Below are 17,994 nucleotides of genomic sequence, written 5' to 3' on the forward strand. Positions count from 1 at the left end.
TGTTTTGTCAGGTGAGGACATTTACTCAGCCAGTGCAGCACTCACTGGTATCCAGGGGCCATAGGTGATTTGACACACCCACATGGCCCACCAGCTGTTGAGTTCCACCTTCAGCCAGCCACTGAACCAATATGCAGTGCCCTGGCTGGGGGCAGGAAAGTCTAACAAACCATTTCATTCCACTGTCCTCCTGGCCAAACCCACAGAGGACAGGTAACCCCCCTTGGATGTGTTTTGTACTTGGATCGGGGGTGGGCATCAAGTCACTTGCAGAATGTATGATGGTGCTGCCAGCTTGGGGGAAGGAGGAGGGCAGCAGTAGTATTGGAGGGGAGGGGAAAGATAGGCCATTGTCAGGGAACTGCAGACTCAGCCTGTGGAGGCAGCTGGGGAAGCAGCAGAAAGCAGGACTGCACGTTAGCTGAGACACCAAGCCCTAGGCACATGCTCTATTATTCTCTTGTACTACTTCACTGATAAAACACAAAATTAAAGATAGAATTAGACTTTCAAGACAGCAACAGCGGAAAATTAAACCCCAAGTATGGGACCCTCCTTAGCACAGTGCCGTATGCAACTGCGCTGGACACACAACTTGAAGCTGGCTCTGCCTTTAGATTATAAGAAATTTGGGCAGGGTGTGGCAGTTCATGCCTGTAATCCCAGCACTTTGGGAGGACAAAGCCAGAGGATAGCTTGAGGCCAGGAATTTGAGACCAGACTGGTCAACCTAGAGAGACTCTGTTTCTACAAAATCTAAAAAAAAAATTAGCTGGGCATGGTGGTGCATGCCTGTAGTCTCAGCTACTTGGGAGGCTGAGTGGGAGGATCGCTTGATCTCAGGAGTTTGAGGCTGCAGTGAGACGTGATTGTACCACTGCACTCCAGCCTGGGTGACAGAGCAAGATCCTGTCTCAGAAAAAAAAAAATTTTTTTTTAGTGACTTTGTTAACCAGTTACAATGTATGGATTTCATTTAAGCCCTGCTTAAATAAGCTGGACCTAGGGTAATTAGAGTACTTATTGGATTTTTGTTATTAAGATTTACTGTTAATTTTTTAGGTTTTATGATTGTACTGTGGTTATTTTTTAGTTATTTTTTCAAAGTACATACTAAATATATTTACAGATGAAAGAACATGTCTGAGTCAGGCATGATGGCTCACGCTTGTAATGTCAGCACTTTGGGAGGCTGAGGTGGCTGGATCACTTCAGGTCAGGAGTTTGAGACCAGCCTAACCAACATGGTGAATCCCCGTCTCTACTAAAAAAATACAAAATCAGCCAGGTGTGATGGTGCATATCTGTAATCCCAGCTACTTGGGAGGCTGGGGCAGGAGAATTGCTTGAACCCAGGAGGTGGAAGTTGCAGTGAGTCGTGATCACGCCATTGTACTCCAGCCTGGGCAACAAGAGAAATTCTGTCTCAAAAAAAAAAAAGAAATAACATATTTGAGATTTGCTTTAAAATAATCTGAAGGCAGAGTTAGTGGGTGTGATAATTAATATTATATATCAAATTGATTGGATTGACAGATACCTGGATGCTGAATCATTGTTTCTAGGTGTGTCTGTGAGGGTGTTTCCAGAGGAGATTGACTTGTGAGTCAGTGGACTGAGAGGGAAGGACTCACCCTGAAGGTGGGCAGGCACCATCCAATCAGCTGGCCCAACTAGGACAAAGCAGGCAGAAGAAGGGGGATACTCAGCTCATACTGCTTTATTTCTCTTGCTCCCTTCTCGAGTGGGATGCCATCTTTCTTCTGCCCTTGCACATCATACTCCAGGTTCTTTGGGTTTTGGACTCTGGAACTTGCACCAGCAGCCTCTCAGGGATTCTCAGGCCTTCAGCCACAGATTGGGGACTACACTTTTGTCTTTCCTAGTTCTAAGGCTTTTGGACTGGAATGAAGCCACCAGCTTTTCTGGTTCTCCAGTTTGTGGACACCCTGTTAGTGAGACTTCTTCACCTTTGTGATTGTGTAAGCCAATTCCCCCTAATAAAATCTCTCTCTCTCTCTCTCTCTCTCTATCTATCTATATATCTCCTATTGGTTCTGTCCTGAAGGGGTGGGTTGCCCCTCCACACCTGTGGGTGTTTCTCGTTAGGTGGAACGAGAGACTTGGAAAAGAAAAAGACACAGAGACAAAGTATAGAGAAAGAAATAAGGGGACCCGGGGAACCAGCATTCAGCATATGGAGGATCCTGCCAGCTTCTGGGTTCCCTTAGTATTTATTGATCATTCGTGGTTGTTTCTCCGAGAGGGGGATGTGTCAGGGTCACAAGACAATAGTGGGGAGAGGGTCAGCAGACAAACACGTGAACAAAGGTCTTTGCATCATAGACAAGGTAAAGAATCAAGTGCTGTGCTTTTTGATAGGCATACACATAAACATCTCAATGCTTTACAAAGCAGTATTGCTGCCTGCATGTCCCACCTCCAGCCCTAAGGCGGTTTTTCCCTATCTCAGTAGATGGAACGTACAATCGGGTTTTATACCGAGACATTCCATTGCCCAGGGACGGGCAGGAGACAGATGCCTTCCTCTTGTCTCAACTGCAAGAGGCATGCCTTCCTCTTACACTAATCCTCCTCAGCACAGACCCTTTACGGGTGTCGGGCTGGGGGACAGTCAGGTCTTTCCCTTCCCACGAGGCCGTATTTCAGACTATCACATGGGGAGAAACCTTGGACAATACCTGGCTTTCCTAGGCAGAGGTCCCTGCGGCCTTCCGCAGTGTTTGTGTCCCTGGGTACTTGAGATTAGGGAGTGGTGATGACTCTTAAGGAGCATGCTGCCTTCAAGCATTTGTTTAACAAAGCACATCTTGCACAACCCTTAATCCATTTAACCCTGAGTTGACACAGCACATGTTTCAGAAAGCACGGGGTTGGGGGTAAGGTCATAGATTAACAGAATCTCAAGGCAGAAGAATTTTTCTTAGTACAGAACAAAATGGAGTCTCCTATGTCTACTTCTTTCTACACAGACACAGTAACAATCTGATCTCTCTTGCTTTTCCCCACACTGTCCCTCTGGAGAACCCTGACTAATACTGTGTGTAAGTCATTTATGAAAAATGATTCATGGGTAGGGTAGCTCATTCCTGTAATCCCAGTGCTTTGGGAGGCTGAGGTGGGAGAACTGCTTGAAGCCAGGAGTTCAAGACCAGCCTGGGCAACATGGTGAGACCCATCTCTACAAAAAATTTTAAAAATTCGTTAGGCATGGTGGTGCACTCATGTAGTCCTAGGCATTTGGGAGGCTGAGGTGGGAGGATTGCTTGAGCCCAAGAATTGCAGGCTGCACTGGAGCTATGATCATACACTCTAGCCTAGACAACAGAATGAGACCTTGTCTCTAAAAATAAATAAATAAAGGGCTAGGCATGGTGGCTCACGCCTGTAATCCTAGCACTTTGGGAGGCCAAGGCGGGCGGATCACTTGAGGTCAGGAGTTTGAGACCAGCCTGGCCAACAGGGTGAAACCTCGTCTCTACTAAAAATACAAAAATTAGCTGGGCATGGTGGCACACGCCTGTAATCCCAGCTACTTGGGAGGCTAAGGCAGGAGAATTGCTTGAACCAGTGGGCAGAGGTTGCAGTGAGCCGAGATTGCACCATTGCACTCCAGTCTGGGCAACAAGAGTGAAACTCTGTCTCAAAAAAAAAAAAAAAAAAAAGAAAAGAAAAGAAAGATGGTGGCCAGAAGTGGGTAATGGTTGAAGCTGGATATTAGGTACCAGGGTTCATCAAAATAGTCTCTATATTATTATATACTTTTAAATTACTTTTCCATGATGAAAAGTTTCAAACAATTATTATGTATCTTGGGATTAATTTACGTCCCACTATTCAGTCCTGAAAAATAAAGTAAGCACCAATTGTATTACTTTGTAATTAAAAAAATACTTTGTGGGAAAAAAATCCCCATACTTTATACAGGAATGCTTATAGCAGCTGTATTCATAATAGACAAATACAGGGAACACCTTAGGTGCCCATCAATAGGTGAATATTTAGGCAAACTATAATACATATCAATGTACTACTACTTAACAATAAAGTAGAATGAACTGTTGATTTACACAACATGGATGAGTCTCAGACATTATATTAATTGAAAGACTTACATTGAAAGTACATACCATATGATTCCATTATATCAAGTTCTACATCATGCAAAATAACCTATGGTGGGGGGAAAAAATCAGAACACTGGTTGCCTCTATATGGGAGGGGAAGGACTAACCGGAAAGGGGTAGGAGGGAACTTTCCATGTGAATAATAATTTTTTTTTTGAGAAGGAGTTTCGCTCTTGTTGCCCAAGCTGGAGTGCAATGGCGCAGTCTTAACCCACTGCAAACTCTGCCTCCCAGTTTCAAGCGATTCTCCCGCCTCAGCCTCCCAAGTTGCTGGGATAACAGGCACCCGCCACCATGCCCAGTTAATTTTTGTATTTTTAGTAGAGATTGAGTTTCACCATGTTGGCCAGGCTGGTCTCAAACTCCTAGCCTCACGTGATCCAACAGCCTTGGCCTCTTGAAGTGCTGGGATTACAGGTGTGAGCCACTGGGCCCAGCCAGTTTTCTATATCTTGATGAGTTTTGGTTTAATAATACAGTTTGTCAAACTCAGGGGATGCTAATTTAAGATTTGAAAATTTCAGTGTATATAAATTTTACTTCAGCAGAAAGGAAACTAAATAAATATTGAACACTAGTTAATGAAATACATGCTGAAGTATTTAGGGAGAGATGTACTTGTCCACTAAAAAACATCGTGGGCCCAGTGCGGTGCCTCACACTTCTAATCCCAGCAGTTTGGGAGGCTGAGGTGGGCGGATGGCTTGAGTCCAGGAGCTGGAGACCAGCCTGAGGAACATGATGAAACCTTATGTCTACAAAAAATACAAAAATTAGCCAGGTGTGGTAGTGCATACTTATAGTCCCAGCTACTTGGGAGGCTGAGGTGGGAGGATGGCTTGAGCCCAGAAGAGGAGGTTGCAGTGAGCCAAGATTGCAAGATCGTGCCACTGCACTCCAGCCTGGGTGACAGAGCCAGACCCTGTGTCAAAAAAAAAGCAAACAAACAAACAAAAAACCCATAATAGACTGATGGATGGATAGAGGGATACAAAAATTAGCTGAGTGTGGGCCGGGCGCGGTGGCTCATGCCTGTAATCCCAGCACTTTGGGAGGCCGAGGCAGGCGGATCACGAGGTCAGGAGATCGAGACCATCCTGGCTAACACAGTGACACCCCCATCTCTACTAAAAATATAAAAAATTAGCCAGGCGTGGTGGCGGGTGCCTATAGTCCCGGCTACTCTGGAGGCTGAGGCAGGAGAATGGCGTGAACCCGGGAGACGGAGCTTGCGGAGCCGAGATTGCGCCACTGCACTCCAGCCTGGGCAACAGAGCGAGACTCCGTCTCAAAAAAAAAAAAAAAAAAAAAAAAAAATTAGCTGGGTGTGATGGTGTGCTCCCTGTAGTCCTAGCTACTTAGGAGCCTGATTTGGGAGGATCACTTGAGCCCAGGAGGCAGAAGTTGCAGTGAGCCTTAATCACGCCACTGCACTCCAGCCTAGGTGATAGAGCCAGACCCTGTCTCCCCGCTCGCCCCAAAAAATAGAATCAAAGTGTAGGTAAATGAATGTTCATTGCACAATTATTTGAATTTTTATGTACGTTTGAAATTTTTCCTATTATTTAGGGAAAATAAAGGGAGACATCTTCTGGAAGAAATTGGTATTACTGATTGGCTCAGAAAGGCAAGCGCAAGAAAACTTTTTTTTTTTTTTTTTTTTTTTTTTGGTTTTTGTTGTTGTTTTGAGACAGCGTCTCCCTCTGTTGCCCAGGCTGGAGTGCGGTGGAGAGATCACAGGTCACTGCAGCCTCAAATTCTTGGGCTCAAGTGATCCTCCCACCTCAGCCTGTCAAGTAGCTGGGACTACAGGCATGTGCCTGGCTAATTATTTTTATTTTTTGTAGAGGTGAGGGTTTAGCTTTGTTGCTCAGGCTGGTTTCGAACTCCTGGCTTCAAGCGATCCTTCCACCTCAGCCTCCCAGTGTTGGGATTACAGATGTGAGCTACTGTGCCTGGCCAAAATATGGTTTAAAAATATGATTTGGTATGGAATGATTGCTTATTTTTTACATACCCCATTGGTTCTTTCTCCTGTGCCCAAGCTGAAAATCTTCCTTCTCTTCCACTAACTTCTTACTTAGATTTTACTTTCTGAAGAATAAGAATCAGTAAACTTTTTCTGTAAATGGCCAGAGGGTAAATATTTTAGGCTCTATGGGCTAAGGGGCAAAATTGAAGATTTTATGTAGATACTCCTACATAAAATTTTATGTAGATTTTATGTAGATACTCCTACCCCTGTAGAAAAACAGGGAAAACTAATTTCCACAACATTTTCACTGATGAAATTCAAAATATAATAATATCGAGTACAAATTTTTGTAAATCAGGTATGCTAATCAGAAGAATGAAATTCTTTTTGTGGGGAGATGGAGAATAACATTTTTCTTAATTAGGTTTCAAGGTTCTTATTCCCGATCAAAATCTACTGCAAATGTTCATCTGTCAATCATGATCTGTAATGAAATTTTACAGATTTTATCTTTGAAAAATATATTTTCATACATATAGGCACTGCCCAATATGATGTCAATCCAAGGGCATATGATTTAAATTAAGTGTATTATGCTCTTGGAAAACAATTACAGAAACACATTATTTTCTTCATATCTGCCTTTTAGCATGTCAGATGAATCATTTCTAACTGATGGTTAGGTGGAAGCTCTTCAGTTGCCCAGTTAAATGGATTTTGAAATATGGAAACTTCCTTTGTGTTTGCAGAGATCCGTAAAACACCACTAAAACTGTCGTTTGAGCTTGAAAAATATAACCACTGCAAACTTGTGTGAGGATAGAGAGCTTGCTTTTTGTTTTAACTTGTGACTCAAATAATGTTAGTTGTCAAAATGACTTCATCACAATAAGTTTTGCATGTCAGTACTGTTTTGCTTTGTAATTTATGTTGACTTTATTAGGATGCATCATCAAATGATCAAAATTAGCAAACTAGCAAAAATGAATTTCAAAGTCATTCAGTCAGTGATGTAAAATAAACAAAATCCTGAGCCCTCTGCCAACTGCATGAACGTACCCTCATGGCCAAGGTGACCCCAGAAAAACCTTTAAAATGGAGTTCCTGATCATAACAGGACAGGAGGGCAGACATGCCTCATTAAACTCCCTCCCTTTTGAAGTTTAGACACAACAACCGACCAGCATTGATGTTAAAGAAGAGATATCAAGACTGACAGAATGGACTTTTTGTGGCAAAAAGGTATCAAATGATAAACAAGACCCAAGGCCATGCCAGGTAAGGGTTAAGTCATATACCCCTACACTTAAAGAATAAACTGTGTTCTAACTGCCCCAGGGTTTTTCTTTTTCTCTAACAGCTAAACCGTCACTGGCCTAGAGATAAGCAATATTAAAACAACTGTAGCTCACCATCAGACACTGAATAACTGATCCCCGTTCCACCAGCTTTGATTGGATAAGAGACTGATTTCAGTAACTTTCTCCTGATAAGAAGACCGCCAACCATGGACTGATTCTGGCAGGCTTTCAGAGGCTGCACACTTGCATGACTTCGTGTCTTGAAAAGAGCTTTTGACATATAGGACCTAATTATAATACATTTAAGTATTAAATATCCACTCCAAAGTGAACATCGGTAATATGTTACATGCATGTTTGTTCAATACCTATGTGTCAGGATCACCTTTATGAATATTCAGAGTTTCTCCAGTAACCTGTTGAATGTGTATGTTTAACCAAACTGTTCAGCATAAAGCTCCTACCCCAACCACTCCTCCTTTGAAGTGCCCGTCTCTAGTCTTTCTGGAGGCTATCCTTCTCAGCCTATGGGATGGATAACTTGCAGGCTGTAAACGTTTTTTTTTTTTTTTTTTTGAGATGGAGTTTCGTTCTTGTCGCCCGGGCTGCAGTGCAATGGCACAATCTCAGCTCACTGCAACCTCCTCTTCCCAGTTTCAAGCGATTCTCCTGCCTCAGCCTCCTGAGTAGCTGGGATTACAGGCGCCCGCCACCATGCCTGGCTAATTTTTTTTTTTTTTTTTTTTTTTTTTTTTTTTTTTAGTAGAGAAGGGATTTCACCATGTTGGCCAGGCTGGTCTCGAGCTCCTGACCTCAGGTGATCCGCCCGCTTTGGCCTCCCAAAGTGCTGCGATTACAGGCATAAGCCATCACACCTGGCTGGCTGTAAGCCTTTATAAAACATAAAATCTTCTTTCTAAATTTATAGGTCTCATGATTTGTAAAGGTAACAGTGGTTAAGAGAAATTCTTTTCATTTAGAAAAATTTCAATCTTGGCTCTCAAAAAACATCACAATAAAATGTTATCACTGCTAAGTCATCAAATGCTATGTGGCAGGGCAAGGTAGGATATTCTGCCATTTTGAACAAAAATTCATGGACTAACAACAGTTAAGTCCATGAGGATGAATGAATTTTATCATTGATACTGCAGATTCAATAATACCTGTACATGGTAAGTTCAAATGTTTTCCACAAACGATCTGTTTTTTAATAATCAAATGATGTCATAACCATAGGATTTAAACACCTTATATTTTCATAAGCATTGTAAATCTGTCAAACTAAGCCTTTCTCTTTTTATATCATCAGTTGCAATATAGCAAAGAGATTCTACTTCAGGTGTACTTAATTAGTGTTTTTTCACCTTCTTTAAAAATATTCTCAGCTGTTTTGGAGCTAATTCTTCAGTCCATTCAATCATTGACTCCTTGAATATATAGGAACAAATGAGCAACATCAATAACACCTGTCAATTCAGTACAAGCTAAGGAAAACCATTCAAAATCACTTGCCTTGCTTTTTTTTTTCTAATCAAAAAAAAATTTTTTTTTTAGAGATGGGATCTCCTGTGTTGCCTAGGCTGGATTTGAACTCCTGGGCTGACTCAGTTCCCTGAGTAGCTAGGACTACAGGCATAGGCCACCTCATGTGGCTAACTTGCCTTGTTTTACTATCGATGTTGTTTCCTGTGTCCTTAACACTTTAAGCAGCTGTTCTCACCTAGAGGCTAATGGTTTTAAGTAAGTTTCTTTTTCTTTTTTTAATTTAAAAATTAAAAAATTTTTAATTAACTTTTTTTTAATTAAAAAAAATTATTAATTATTTTTAATAGACAGGATCTTGCTATGCTGTCCAGGCTGGTCTTGAACTCCTGGTCTCAAGTGATCCTCCTGCCTTGGCCTCCCAAAGTGCTGGTATTACAGGTGTGAGTCACTGCACCTGGCCAAGTTTATTTTTTCTGTATACATTTCTTCAGCCACTTCAATCAAACATTTAATTAACATGCTATAATGAATGACTTTTCTTACTAGGCTAACAAATGAGGCACTTGGAAACTTACTTTAGTTACAGCCTCACTTTCTTTTTTTGTGAGGAAATTCTGTGTTGACATACTCTTTAATTTCTTTTTACCTTTTCTGACTGATTTTCTGTAATTTGGGAATATTGTGATGACTGCTTATTCTAATAATATTAACATATAGCATTCTTTTAGCACATAAATAGTTTCATTTGCATAGTAAGCGCCAGGCTTTGCCATCGAATTTGATAAAATAATCCATGCTTCGTGGTACCTTAGAGATGGGATATTTTAAGTCCAATTCTCTCTCTCTCTCTCTCATTTTTTTCTTTTTAGAGACAAGGCCTGGAGTTACCCATGCTGGAGTGCAGTTGTGTGACTGTAGCTCCCTGCAGCCTCGAACTCCTTGGCCTCAATTGATCCTGCCACCTTACCTTCTGAGTAACTGGGACTACAGTGTGTGTCACCACACCTTTTTTTTTTTTTTTTTTGACATGAGGGGTATATGCTGATAATAAAAATAAAATTTTGGGGTATGGCAATAGGCATGCTACTCAAAATGCTGCCAAGTTACAAAGTGTAACTATGATTTGTAATGGATAGCAGCAGTGACAAGTGATGAGAATGGTCTCTTGTCATGACTACTCTGTTATAGTGTAAAAGCAGCCATAGACAGTAGATAAATGAATAAGTATGGCTGTATTCCAATAAAGTTTTACTCATGGACACTGAAATATGAATTTCATATAATTTTGTGTGTCACAAAATATTAAATTTTTTTTCTAGCCATTAAAAATGTACAAAGCATAATTAGCTGTGGACTGTACAAAAGCAGGAAGCAGGTTGGACATGGCTTTTGGGCCATAGTTGGCCAACCCCTGCTAGAGAACATCTATACATAGCAGCCTTTTGAGTAGTTTTGTTCATCTGAGGTCATGAAAAGGAATTAGTATTGGCAGGGTACGGTGGCTAACGCCTGTAATCCCAGCACTTTGGGAGGCAAAGGCGGGCAGATCACCTGAGGTCAGGAGTTTGAGACCAGCCTGACCAACATGGTGAAACCCCGTCTCTACAAAAAATTAGCCGGGTGTGGTGGCGCATGTCTGTAATCCCAGCTACTGGGGAGGCTGAGGCAGGAGAATAGCTTGAACCCAGGAGGTGGAGGTTGCAGTGAGCCGAGATTGTGCCACTGCACTCCAGCCTGAGCAACAGGAGCAAAACTCTGTCTCAAAAAAACAAAAAACAAAAAAACAAAAAAACAAGGCGGCACAGCTGGCTTGAGCAACTGAACTGGAAACAAGATGCAGGACCCCAATGCAGACACTGAGTGGAATGACATCTTAACGCAAAAAGGGTATCTTACCCCCCAAGGAAAGTCTGAAAGAATTGGAAGAGGAGGCAGAAGAGGAGCAGCGCATCCTCCAGCAGTCAGTGGTGAAAACATATGAAGATATGACTTTGGAAGAGCTGGAGGATCATGAAGACAAGTTTAATGAGGAGGATGAATGTGCTATTGAAATGTGCAGACGGCAGAGACTGGCTGAGTGGAAAGCAACTAAATTGAAGAATAAATTTTGAGAAGTTTTGGAGATCTCAGGGAAGGATTATGTTCAAGAAGTTACCAAAGCTGGTGAGGGCTTGTGGGTCATCTTGCACCTTTACAAACAAGGAATTCCCCTCTGTGCCCTGATAAATCAGAACCTCAGTGGACTTGCCAGGAAGTTTCCTGATGTCAAATTTATCAAAGCCATTTCAACAACCTGCATACCCAATTATCCTGATAGGAATCTGCCCACGATATTTGTTTACCTGGAAGGAGATATCAAGGCTCAGTTTATTGGTCCTCTGGTGTTTGGTGGCATGAACCTGACAAGAGATGAGTTGGAATGGAAACTGTCTGAATCTGGAGCAATTATGATGGACCTGGAGGAAAACCCTAAGAAGCCGATTGAAGATGTATTGCTGTCCTCAGTGCGGCACTCTGTCCTCATGAGGAGGGACAGCGATTCTGAGGGTGACTGAGGCTACAGCTGCTATCACATGCCGAACTTTCTTGTGACAAATGTCTGGATTTTTTAAAAAAGGAAAAAGCAAGAATGAATCCTTCTGGTTTTTAGTTTTGTATAAATTATGTTTCAAATCTTTACGTTTTGGAAATAATCATTGCTGGAAATTCTGTTAAATATTTTGGAACTCTTTTTTTTAAATTATAGTATTTCCTCTAAAAAAATTAAAACCAGCCATTAGTAAAAAAAAAAAGAAGAAAAGGAATTAGTATTTTAAAAGAGATTATTCATATCCCTTCTGTGCTGTAGGTTTTGTATTGTAGTTAAATACAAAACTCAGTGATTTCAAAGTTTTAAAAGTCCAGTTTCTACAGATAAAAACACATTTGCATTTCTCAGCATACTCAGCATATCAATATACATTACATATTTCTGTGTTTGATATTATCTTCTCTTCACTGGAAAGGTAAAATTTTTTTTGTTTTGTTTTGATATGGAGTCTTGCTCTGTTGCCCAGGCTAGAGTGCAGTTGCGCGATCTCGACTCACTGCAACCTCCGCCTCCCAGGTTCAAGTGATTCTCCTGCCTCAGCCTCCTGAGTAGGTGGGATTACAGGCATGTGCCACCACATCCGGCTGATTTTTATATTTTTTAGTAGAGACAGGGTTTCAGCACGTTGGCCAGGCTTGTCTTGAACTCCTGACCTCAGGTGATCCACCCACCTTGGCCTCCCAAAGTGCCGGGATTACAGGCATGAGCCACTGTGCCCAGCCAGAATTGGCTAACATTATTATTGAGGTTGGCAAATTCAAAAACTTCAGGGTGGACCAGCAGGCTAGATAGAGACCCAGACAAGAGCCAATGCTGTGATTCAAATCTGAAAGGCTGTCTTTTGCAGAATTCCTTTTGGCTCAGGAGAGGTCAGTCTTCTACTCAGTTCAACTGATTGGTTGAGGCACACCCACATTATCGCAAGACCACCTTCACAGAGACATTCAGAATAACATTTGACCTCATATATGGGCACCGTGGCCCTGCCACGTTCACCCATAAATTTACAATCATACCTCCTCATTAAAAAAACAAAGGGCTGGGCTAGTGGTGGCTCACGCCTGTAATCCCAGTACTTTGGGAGGCCAAGGTGGGTGGATCACCTAAGATTGGGAGCTCGAAACCAGCCTGACCAACATGGAGAAACCACATCTCTACTAAAAGTACAAAATTAGCCAGGCGTGGTGGTGCATGCCTGTAATCCCAGCTACTCGGGAGGCTGGGGCAGGATAATCGCTTGAACCCAGGAGGCAGAGGTTGTGGTGAGCGAGATCACACCGTTACACTCCAGCCTGGCAACAGGGCAACAAGAGCAAAACTCCGTCTCAAAAAAAAAAAAAAAAAGAAAAAGAAAAAAAATCGCCCAAGTGTGATAGCTCACACCTATAATCCCAGCACTTTAGGAAACTGAGGCAGGAGGATTGCTTGAGGCCAGGAGTTCAAGACCAGCCTGGGCAACATAGTGAGACCCTGTTTCTATAAAAATAATAAAAAATGAAAACAATTTTAATTAAAAAAAGGAGTCAAGTCAAAGGTGGGAGGAAAGAGCAAAACTACCACTCTTAAAATGTTCCGAAGCTTCTAAGCACTAGAAATCTTCCAGGTAGAAATTAAAGTTAGAATTTAAAAAATATATTGTTCTGTAAAAAATAAAGAACTTATTCACTTAATTTTCTTTTTTGTTTTTCTTTTCTGTTTTTTTGAGACGGAGATTCATTCTGTCGCCCAGGCTGGAGTGCAATGGCGAAATCTCGGCTCACTCCCCTCCCACACCCTGCGCCGGGTTCAAGCGATTCTCCTGTCTCAGCCTCCCAAATAGCTGTGATTTTATTTTATTTTATTGAGGGAGGGTCTTGCTCTGTTGCCCAGGCTGGAGTGCAGTGGCCCGATCTCAGCTCACTGCAGCCTCAACTTCTGGGCTCAAGCAATCCTCCCACCTGCCTCATGAGTGGCTGGGGCTACAGGCACACACCACCATGCCCAGATAGTTTTTGTATTTTTACTACAGATGGAGTTTTGCCATGTTGCCCGGGCTTGCATTCTTATTTTTAAGTAAGTCTTTGAAATCCAGTGTGTATTTTACACTTATAGCACATCTCATTTAGGACTAGCCACATTTCCAATGCTCAGTAGCCAAATGTGGATATTAGCTACCATATTAGACAATGCATCTCTAAGGGGTGAGATTATCGAAACTTTCACTTTGTATTTTACATATTATTTTGTTTTCCTGAATGTTAAAAAAACCATATATTGCTCATACAATCAGAAACCATAATAAAATAAAAAGTCAATTGCTCTAAAGTCAGAAAGAATTATGCTTTTGAGTAGGTGTTATACAATAGTAAAAACCAAACAGTAGAAAAGGTTATATACTGACAGTTTTATGTGTGTTCTCTGTGCACTTGTCTAGAAGATGGGCCACAATTTTTGTAGATTATGGTCTTTCAGAAGTGGTCAGTAAACCAAAAAGAAATTTAAAACCAAAGTCAAAGAATTTCAACAACAAAATTCCACAGAATTTAGACAGAGGGTTAATTACTTTGCCATGTTATAATGAGGTTCTATCCAGGCTTCTTGTCAGGAATTAGTGCTAGACAAATAGGAAGCTCTTTGAGGGAGAGAAAAACAACACAGGTTGGGGGACCAGTGAATAATTGCTTCTACTACCCCTCTAGAGGTAAACTACCAACCTATCATCCCTGAAACCAATGAGATTTCAGGAGGATGGACAACATTTTTTAAATTTTGAGACAGGATTTCACTCCGTCACCAAGGCTGAACTGCAATGGCATGATCACAGCTCATTGCAGCCTCAGACTCTGGCCTGAGCAATCCTCCCACCACAGCCTCCCCGGTAGCTGGGCCCACAGGCTCGTGCCACCATACTCGGCTAATTCATTTTAATTTTTGCAGAGACAGGATCTCTCTATATTGCCCAGGCTGGTCTTGAATTCCTGGGCTTAAGCGATCCCCTGCCCCGGCCTCCCAAAGTGCTGGAATTATAGGCATGGGCCACCGCATCCTGCCTAGTCAGAACATGCTTAAAGCAGGAATCTTAAATAGAATGCAATGTCAGCTGGGCACGGTGGCTCACGCCTGTAATGCTAGCACCTTGGGAGGCCGAGGTGGGCAGATCACTTGAGGCTAGGAATTGGAGACCAGCCTGGCCAACATGGTGAAGCCCCATTTCTACTGAAAATACAAAAAAAAAAAAAAAAAATAGCTGGGAGTGGTGGCTCACACCTGTAGTCCCAGCTACTTTGGAGGCTGAAAGGAGGATCGCTTGAGCCTGGGAAGCGGAGGTTGCAGTGAGCCGAGATCGCGCCACTGCACTCCAGCCTGGGTGACAGAGGGAGACTGTCTCAAAAAAAAAGAAAAAAAGAAAAAAGAATGCAATGTCAGGGCCAGAAAAAATGAAGAATTAACCAACTCAAGATGAGATTCTAAAATATTCATTTTATTCTCCCCCCTGTGTACAGCTAAATATGAGGAAAAAAAGAGGTGGAAGTATAAATTGATTACAAGAATATTTTTCAGGTTATTTAGGTAAACTAAATAAATAATAAAGTAAATAAACCAGAAGAAGTTGTGTTTTGTTTAAAAGAGTAGTAAAGAAATCCTTGACGTTTCTATTTCATCTCTTTTGAAGTTTTTCTGAAAGGCAGTAGAACTTTTATAAAAATGATTCATTATATTCTCAATTGAAAATTTAGGGGCTGGGCACAGTGACTCATGCCTGTAATCCCAGCACTTTGGGAGGCAGAGGCGGGCGGATAACTTGAGGTCAGGAGTTAGAGACCAGCCTGGCCAACATGTTGAAACCTCATCTCTACTAAAAATACAAAAATTAGCTGGGTGTGGTGGCGCACAGCCTGTAATCCCAGCTACTCGGGAGGCTGAGGCAAGAGAATGGCTTGAACCTGGGGGGTGGGGAGAGAGGCTGCAGTGAGCCAAGATTGCGCCATTGTACTCTAGCCTGGACAACAAGAGTGGAACTCCATCACAAAAAAAAAAAAAGAAAGAAAGAAAAAAATTAAAAGAATGCAAAATATCTCATTATTTTTTATGTTGTTTATATGTTGAAATGCTAATATGAATAAATAAAATATATTTTGTCTTTTTAAAATATGGCTATTAGCTAACTTAAAATTTCATATGAGGTACACCTATTTCTCCTGGACAGTGCCACCTTAGCAACAATTTGAAAATCACTAAGTACCTTTTGCCGGGCGCGGTGGCTCATGCCTGTAATCCCAGCACTTTGGGAGGCCGAGGAGTTCAAGACCAGCCTGACCAACGTGGTGAAACCCCATCTCTACTGAAAATACAAAATTAGTCGGGCGTATTGTCGTATGCCTGTAATCCCAGCTACTCGCAAGGCGGAGGCAGGAGAATCGTTTGAACCTGGGAGGCAGAGGTTGTGGTGAGCCGAGATCACGCCATTGCACCCCAGCCTGGGCAACAAGACCAAAACTCTGTCTCAACGACAACAACAAAAAATCAGTACCTTTTATTGAGTATTTACCACATGTTAGGCACTATTTGGATTTCTAACATGATTTAATTGATTAGATTATCACAATAGTGATATGGATTGGGAATTATTAATATTACCATTTTTCACAGGGCAGACCACAGAGTTTAAATTACAAGTCAAGATTATGCTGCTGGCAAATAACAATAATGGGATTCTTCCATGGTCTAGCTTTGGAGCCTGGTGCTCCTTCGGTATGCTAAACAGGCTCTGTGTCTGGGGTCTCCATGGTTCAGACTTTGTTAAATTTTTTCACACTTTACTGATATATAATTTTTTTAAAAAACTGGAATCATAGTATACTTATGTATTGCAATTTGCTGGAAAATTTAAAAAGACAAAAAACCTTACACCTTGGTTATCTTCCCATTAACCAGGTGTGCTAGTTGGTACCCAGCAAAACAACATCACCATTCCCATTCTGACTCAAACATAACTGTTCACAAGCATTTCTTATATTGTGGTTTCTTTCCATTGTCATGGATTTTGGGCTCTAGTTTCTCTGGGGCCTTTTGTTAGCCATAGACACTGCAGTGATAATTTTTTGTCTGCTGCCATTATGAAAAACTGATTTTAAAAAATTATTATTTTTAGAGATAAAAATAATAATACCTCTACTTCTAGTACCATCCAGTTTTTCCTAATCATTTGCAGGACAAGAATGAAGATGAGATTTAATCTATAATCGGAGAAGCAGAAGTTGTATGTAGCTTCATGCTATGTGATTCAGGCCACATAGCCATATTCCTCTCAAGGCTGAAAATATTTTAAATTTCCAACAGCTTTAAGTTTAAATTATTTAATTTCACACTATGTTGCGCAGGTCATAGTGCAAGGGCTATTCACAGGCATCATCATAGGGCTCTACAGCCTAAAACTCCTGGGCTCAGGTGTTCTTCTTGCTTCAGCCTCCAAAGGAGCTGGGACTATGGTTGCATGCCACTGCACCCGGCTTGCAAAACTGATTTTTATTTTATTTTCTTTTAAAATGTAGTATTTTGAGTAGGCAAAACATTCATATGATTTAAAAATATCTAAATATATTCAGTGAAAAATTTCTCCCCAGCTCTGTTCCTCAGTCCCTCTGTCCTGTTTCCATTTCACCCTTCCCTTAGGCAACTACAGTTAATAGTTTCTTGTGGCTCCTTCCAGAATTCTTTCTAAACACAAATATGAATATATACATGTCTATGAACATATTCATTAAGGCTGTAATTACGAAAATACAATGTGCATTTGGCCAGGTGTGGTGGCTCACACCTGTAATCCTAGCACTTTGAGAGGCTGAGGCAGGAGGATTGCTTGAGCCCAGGAGTTTGAGACCGGCCTGGGCAACATAGTGAGACCCCATGTCTATTAAAAAGTTAAGAAATTTAAAAAAATGCAGCTAATAATATTTTTAAATCAGTCACTTGGAAAGTTTATTTCTTTTGTTTTTTGTTTGTTTTTGAGACAGAGTCTCGCTCTGTTACCCGGGCTGGAGTGCAGTGACAGGATCTCAGCTCACTGCAACCTGACTCTCGGGTTCAAGTGATTCTCCTGCTTCAGCCTCCCGAGTAGCTGGGATTACAGGCGCCTACCACCATGCCCAGCTGATTTTTGTATTTTTCGTAGAGACAGGATTTCACCATGTTGGACAGGCTAGTCTCAAACTTCTGACCTCAGGTGATCCATCCACCTCGGCCTTCCAAAGTGTTGGGATTACAGGCATGAGCCACTGCGCCTCGCCGAAAAGTTTAATATGTAGTTGAACATGGATTCAAAATTATGGCTGGGCGTGGGGTGGCTCATGCCTGTAATCCCAGCTACTCAAGAGGCTGAGGCTGGAGAATTGCTTGAACCCAGGAGCCAGAGGTTGCGGTGAGCTGAGATCACGCCACTGCACTGCAGTCTGGGTGACAGGGTGAGACCCTGTCTCAACAAAACAAAACAAAACAAAACAGAAACAAATGTTA

At 41.8% G+C, this 17,994-nt stretch overlaps 1 pseudogene; it reads left to right on the plus strand.

Annotated features, from left to right (window-relative positions):
- Positions 1-2,634: 2,634 nt before the first annotated feature.
- On the plus strand, positions 2,635-15,006 carry LOC129397421 (phosducin-like protein 3; annotated as a pseudogene).
- Positions 15,007-17,994: the final 2,988 nt, after the last annotated feature.

The sequence above is a fragment of the Pan paniscus genome, chromosome 2, assembly GCF_029289425.2.
Source record: "Pan paniscus chromosome 2, NHGRI_mPanPan1-v2.0_pri, whole genome shotgun sequence".
Lineage (NCBI taxonomy): Eukaryota > Metazoa > Chordata > Mammalia > Primates > Hominidae > Pan > Pan paniscus.